Below are 7,082 nucleotides of genomic sequence, written 5' to 3'. Positions count from 1 at the left end.
GGAGCCACAGGTTTCATTTTCTTTTGTCTTTTTCTGACTTTTTCTCCCTTTTCTTCTTTGTCCTTGCTTCGTTGCCAAATTCATTTCCACTGTTTGTTCTTTACCTGATTCGTCCGTATTTTGTTTCTCCTGTTCCTTGTCCTGTTCCTTTTCTTTTTCTTCTGTTAGTTTCATCGTATTATTTTTAAAATCTATCACTACATGTTTTTCTGCCAATTCGTCAACTCCTACTATCATGTCATGTGACATATTTGGCATTATTACACATTGTAGTGCATACATATTCTTACCCAGTCGTACCATTACTCGTATGCCTTCATTTATAGTTGCCAATGTCCGTTTGTTTGCGCCCACTAAATTTACCCTAGGTATTTTGTAAATTAAATTTGTTAAGTTAACTTCTTCTATTAGTTTTCTGTTGACCAATGTTATTTCCGATCCAGTATCTATCATAATTTTAATTGGTGTCTCGTTGATAAATCCATCCACAAATTTTAAATTATTTCCATTTTTCTTTTCGTTGTTTCCTGCCAATTTAATAAACTCCTTGGGGTGACAAAAGATTCCTGTTTGTTTTTTTGTTTTTAGTGAGCGCCGTCGTGAAAAGACGCCGGTTGCTCATTGTTGTTTATATTTTCGTCATAATTTCTCTCTCCGTCATATTCTTCTGTCTGGGTATTATTTACCTCTCTTCTATTTTCTCTTGGTCTGTCGGATCTGTTTCGGTTTTCTCGATATCCCTGTTCATTTTGTCTACCATTATTTCTGTTTTCTTGATTTGAGCGTGTGGTGTTTCTATTCTGGTATTCTCGATTTCTGTCCTCATTCCATTGCCTATTTCTTTGTTCATAATTTCCTCTTCCGTTGTCTCTATTTTCGTTTTCCCTTCTGGGATTGAAATCTCGTCTTGTATAGTCCCTCCTATTTTGATTTCTATCTCTGTAATCTTGTGTTTCTCGGGGCCTGTAATCTTCTCGCGACTTTCTTGATTTTCTTTCTCTTAGACGTGATTCTCTTATTTGTAGGAATTGGCATAAACTATCTATGTCTTTGTAGTTTTGCAATGTGATATGGTCTTCCAGCGTTTCCTCGAAATATCTTGCAATCAGTTCGACTAATTGTTCCGATGAGTAATTATATTGTAAATGTTTTGCATTATTGTAAATTTGCAAAGCATATGTCCTTTCTGATACACCCATCCTATCATTGTATTTCCCATTTTGCAATTCCTTGTTAATTTCCAATTGTTGGACTTTTCCCCAGAAATAATTCAAAAATTTTTGTTCAAATTGTTGCCAATTGCCGAATTCTTCTTCTTTGCTATCGAACCATAGGCTTGCTTCATATTTGAGATGGTTTCTGATAGTTTCTTTTGCTGTTTCGAAATTTCCGATGTGCTGTATTTTCTTTTTCAGGCTATTTATGAACGGCACTGGGTGTAATCTTCTTACATCCCCGCCAAATCTTATCTTCACGTCATCTGTGCTATGTATAACCATTTCTCTTCTTTCTCCGACATTCTGTTGCGTCCTGTTTTCGGTGACTTGTTTTTCTATTTCTGTGATTCTTTTTTCCACTTCTTCTCTGTCTACTTGAATAGCATTTTCTAACTTATTTTCCAAATTTTCTAGTTCCTTTTTCTGGCCATTCGTTAACTCCTCCATTTTGTTTTGAATTATCATTTCTTGTTCTTTCATGTGGTCCTTCATTCTAATTTCTTGTTCTTGCATGTGATCTTTAATTTTCATTTCTTGCTGTTCTATCTCGTTTTTCATTGTTGTCAAACATCCTTTTATTTCCTTTTCATACTTTTCTATGCGTTCCTCTATTTTCTTATTGTTCTCTTCTATTGCTTGTTTTGTTTCCTTTTGATTGTCATCCATTTTTTGATCCACTTTATCCATTTTCTTTGATGTTTCTTCCTGATTTTTATCCATTGCTTGTTTTGTTTCCTCCTGATTTTTATCCATTGTCCTTTTTGCTTCATCCATTGCTTGTTTTGTTTCTCTTTGATTGTCATCCAGTTTTTGTGACTGGAGTTGCATCAGTTGTAATAGTTTATCTATTCCTGATAATTCTTGCTGTTCTGATGCCATGATTGTCGTGTCTAAAATATCTTCTTGGTCTGAATGTTCTTTTTGTTTTTTGTTGTCTTTGCTTTGGCTTCTTGTCACAGACATTTGTTTTCAAGAAGTACTGTCCCCGCCAAATATGAAATTTTACTAGTATGTTACCAAGACGACTTTTTCTCACCCAAATATTATAAATTGTCAATAAATATATCAAATGTAAATATCGTAAAAATAAAATATTAAATCAGTTATGTAAAATTTGTACCTAAAGAGATCTAAAATTTTATGTTATCAAATGTAAGTATTGTTTAAACTACTTTATTTAATGGGTTATAAGTCAAACAATCAGAGTATTGAGTAAACTTATATATTTTTATAAAACTTACTAAACATCTTACATACAATAAATCATACAAGCAAATACAAGTGACAACCATGTTGACTGGCTTGAAGTTAGCCATGTCATGTTTAGCACGCAGCCCCTTGCTACGCTGTTACACAGCTATATATATTAAACACCTTCCCCCTAAGATCGATATCTATAAGGGGTCTTTATATTACGACCAACTCTCGTCTTATAACTGTTAGAAGTCTCAATATTTGGGTTGACTTTATGACTCAATGTAGGTACTGATTTTACATTTGGGCTTGGGCAACTAATGGTTTTATTAACACTATCATTTACGTTAATGTGAGTGGTATCTTTATGAACACTTTGTGACTGAATATCAGGGTACAACTCGGGTTCTAAAATGAGTTCTTTTTCAAGTGTTGTGGTGTATGAATGTTTCATTTGGTGTGAATTCCGTCTAATAATTTTATTGTTATCTTCTTTTTTCACCCAATATGATCTAGGTTCATTGGCCTTTTCTAACACAATTGCTTTACGCCAATAATTATCTTTTGAACTTCTTATTACTACCCTATCTCCCTTTCTAAACTCTACTGGTTTTCTTCGTGCTGTCTTATCATAACGTACTTGTAATTTCTCTTTTTCTTTGCATAAATTCTTATATACTTGTTTCTGGATTGTAGGTTCTAATTTATTAGCTGTAGTTGGTAATTGTCCTCTCAGGATCCTGCTCTGTAAAATTTGAGCTGGAGATGCATCAAGATTTATTATGCAGGTATTATTATATTCCATCACCAAATCTCTAAAATCAACATTTTCCTCATTACTCTTTCTTAAAATTTGTTTGCTTATATTGACTGCTTTTTCTGCAAGTCCATTACTCTGGTGGTAATGTGGAGTGCATGTCATAATTGTAATGTCTTTTTCTCTATAATAATTTTTACATTTTACCGAAGTAAATGGTAGATTATCTGCAATTAAAATTTCTGGATATCCAAATCTACTAAAAGTATCTTGAAATGAGTTGATTACTGAACTGGAGGTTTTATCTTTTAATATTGAAATGTCCAACCAATGCGAAAAATAGTCTACAATTACTAAATATGCTTTTGAACCATACTCTAAAATGTCTGTACCAACTTTATTGAATCTTAGTCTGGGAATGTCATGAGGCATCATTGGTTCTTTAAAATTATTTGGTCTGTATTTCTCACATATCCTGCATTTTTTTATATAGTTTGTCACATCATCATTAAGTCCTGGCCAATAATATATACTCCTGGCTTTGTTTATAGTTTTACTGACTCCTATATGGCCTTTGTGAAGCAATTTTATCATGTCAAGCCTAAGTTTTTTCGGAATAATTATTTTGTCATCAATAAATGCGATGCCAGCTTCAAAATACAGTGAATCTCTTATACCATAGTACTTTTTACACACTTGAGGAACATTTTTTTCTTTTGGCCACCCATTATAATAAAAATCAAAAATTACTGCTAATGCCTCATCCTGGCTAGTAGCTAGTCTTAACTCAGATTGCTTTTCCTGGCTCATAGGTAAATGTTTACTCACTGAGTGGACCATTTCAAACATTTCTGGGTCATGTGTCTCTATATTTAAACTGGACCTAGATAGCATATCAGCAAAATGTATGTCTTTCCCAGGAACAAAATATACATTTAATCTGTACTTGAGAAGTTTAAGCCTTAAACGTTGGAGTCTAACTGATCCAATTTTGGAAATTGGCTTCTTCATAATGGAGATTATAGGTTTGTGATCTGATTGAACGTCAACATCAAAATTATAAATAAAATTGTGGAATTTTTGAGTAGCATAATAAATTGCCAATAGTTCCTTCTCAGTCTGACTATAATTTATTTCACTATCATTCATATTTCGTGATGCACAAGCTACTAATTTTAAAATAGAATCATATTTCTGGAACATACAAACACCTAAACCATTTTTAGATGCATCACATTGTAAAATAATTTTTTGATTAGGATCATAAGGGACTAACGCTGGTGATTTACAAATTATGTTCTTTAAATTATCAAAACATTTTTGATGTGACGGGAGCCACACCCATTCTACATTATTTTTAAGTAATTGACAAAGAGGTTGAATATGTTCAGCCATGTTCGGAATGTACCGTCTAACGTAATTAAATGCGCCCAAAATTCTTTGTAATTCTACTTTACTATTTGGTTTTTCAAGTTTACAAAGTGATTCCACTCTGTCAGGATCTATTTGCATCCCTTTATGTGAAAAAACTTGACCCATAAATCTGACCTCTTCTTGACAATATTGAAATTTGTCCCCATTAAACTTTGCTCCTACTTCTTTAGCCCTTTCTAACACTTTTTTAACAGTTGTATCATGTTCTTCTTTTGTTGTTCCCATAACAATCATATCATCATGACAAATCAATAAATTCTCTATACCTTTAAATTTATCTTCTACTACTTCTTGAAACAGATCTTGGGAATTTGATAATCCATATGGCAATACTTTATATCTGAAAATTCCATAAGAAGTTGCAAAACAGCATTTCCATGATGATGTCTCGTCAAGTTCTAAATGATGATACCCTTCAGAGAGATCAAATACAGAAAATATCTTTTTACCTATCATTTGTGCACAAACATCTTCCAATTTATGTACTACTCTTGGTTTGCGGACTATTTGTTTGTTTAGATCTAATGGGTCTAAGCATAAACGTAACTTACCATTTTGCTTTTCCACAATAACAATGCGGTTTATGCTTGCCCTGGGGTCAATTTCGTTAACTTTGACAATTGCCCCTCTTTTTGTCAACCTATCTAATTCATTTTTTAAATTATCTCTAATTGCGATAGGTACATTTACAGGTGGGTAACTTACTGGCTCAAAATTGTCTACTGTAGTGATCCTATGTTTACCACAAAATTTACCATGACCTCTAAAAACTTCAGGGTTAAGGTTTATAAATTTATCCCTTTCTGCTAATTCTAAAGTACCACAACTCTCAATATTGTTGATTCGTTTAACTAACCCCAAATCAATACATAATTTACCACTTAAAAGAACTCGAGTTGCCCCATTAATAATTGTAAAATCCTCGTAAACATACTTATTTTTATGTTTACAAAATAAATTTACGACACCCATTGTTTTAGCCTGAGTACCCTCAAACCCTTTCAGTACATAATGATTATCCCTAATTTTAAATTGTTTATCAATTTTCTTAAAAATTTTTAATGGAATTATACTTACATCTGCACCTGTGTCAAGTTTTACTTTAATTCTCTTGTTTTCAATTTCTATAATTTCATCCCAAATATTTTGACTACTTACATTTTGGTATACTTTATTGACATTTCCTACAAAACTATCAGCTGATCCATCACTGCTATCTTCATCTATGACATCAATATTCTTCACTCTACACGACTTTGCAAAATGGTTTAAAAGCCCACATTTCTTACATTTCTTTCCATACGCTGGACATTCTCTGGCCCCATGAGTTGATTGACATCTTTTACACTTGAATTTTTCATTGGTATTCGCTTTACTTCTAGAGTTATTATAATTTCTATGGCCCTGGTACCTATCTTTACGAACTTCTCCTATGTCTACATCTTTTCTTTCGGTATGAAATTTCAAATTTTGGTTCTTACTTTGTTCACTAGTTCTACAAAATTCGATGGCTTTTTGTAGGGTAAGTTTGTCCACTCTCAATAGAGCTTCTCTAGTAACTGGATCTCTGATGCCCATTAATATTTTGTCTCTCAGAGCTTTATCTTCGGCTGTTTGTTCTGGATCAATTTCATTATAATTACATGTTCGAATCAAATGTCTACAACTAGTAAGAAACTGCTCAAACGACTCTCCTTCTTTCTGGACCCTCATGATAAAATTGTATCTTTCAAATGATTCATTCATCCTTGGATTAACATACTTATCGATTAGTGATATCATCAAGTCATACTTGTTATTTTCGGCTTCTGGGATCTCGAATGTGGACATAATTTTGGCAGACTCAGCCCCAATTATATTTCTTAAAATTGACATTTTCATTTTATCTGCTGACTGGTCTTGTCCCGTTGCTAGTAAATAATCTTCGAAACTAGTCTTCCAGAACTTCGATTCGCTTGCAGCATTTTGATCCTGCAGGTCAAAATCTGGTGGTAATTTTACATTTATTCCCATCACTGCCATTGTAGGTTATGTATGGTACCTCGTGTACAAGTTGCTATAAATTTAGCTTTTCGACTGTAAACTGTAACCCAACTAGCTGTTTGACTGCGCCATGTTTAAACTACTTTATTTAATGGGTTATAAGTCAAACAATCAGAGTATTGAGTAAACTTATATATTTTTATAAAACTTACTAAACATCTTACATACAATAAATCATACAAGCAAATACAAGTGACAACCATGTTGACTGGCTTGAAGTTAGCCATGTCATGTTTAGCACGCAGCCCCTTGCTACGCTGTTACACAGCTATATATATTAAACAAGTATCTCACTTTTTACCACAGGCATATAAATTTTCAAATATCGGCTTTACTCTTTCTATCCTTCAAATTTGCCACTAGAAATACTTTACAATGCTTTCCACGTTGGACCACAGTTGATGTGATCTTGATTATTGATATGAGATAATATTTTT

This window comes from Diabrotica virgifera, chromosome 3 (assembly GCF_917563875.1).
Source record: "Diabrotica virgifera virgifera chromosome 3, PGI_DIABVI_V3a".
Lineage (NCBI taxonomy): Eukaryota > Metazoa > Arthropoda > Insecta > Coleoptera > Chrysomelidae > Diabrotica > Diabrotica virgifera.
The sequence above is the reverse complement of the archived record's forward strand: the minus strand, read 5'-3'. Positions refer to the sequence as shown.